The following is a 439-nucleotide window of genomic DNA, read 5'->3' as shown; positions in this document are numbered from 1 at the left end:
GGCCCCCAAATTTTAGCTGGACGATCATGACAAGCAGAAGGGAGGAAGATACACCAAGCCAATTGACGGCTCCTTTTGGAAAAATTGTACCACCAATGACATCATCAGCAAAAATACCCCAACACTACCACAAGTCGCTGCACCAACAGATAGTTCACAATGCATACAGGTGAGCTCACAATGTGTCCAGGCAAGTTCTGCAAGCAGTTCAGTGATGGCTATTGTAGAAGCTGTAGATTGGTTTTATCTTTGACTTCACCAGCACTGGGATGAAGATAGGAATTCTGGCAATAATGGCTAAAGAAAAAATTATGTAACATTACAGAAGGCACTAAAAGAAAACAATTTTCTTAACAATTTACATTATCTTTAAGAGAATTATTAAATATAATGAAAAGGAAAGGTGAAAGTAAACAAACAGATCTGTTAACCTTCTTTT

Source organism: Marmota marmota, unplaced genomic scaffold, assembly GCF_001458135.2.
Source record: "Marmota marmota marmota unplaced genomic scaffold, marMar, whole genome shotgun sequence".
NCBI lineage: Eukaryota > Metazoa > Chordata > Mammalia > Rodentia > Sciuridae > Marmota > Marmota marmota.
This window is presented reverse-complemented; position numbering follows the sequence as displayed.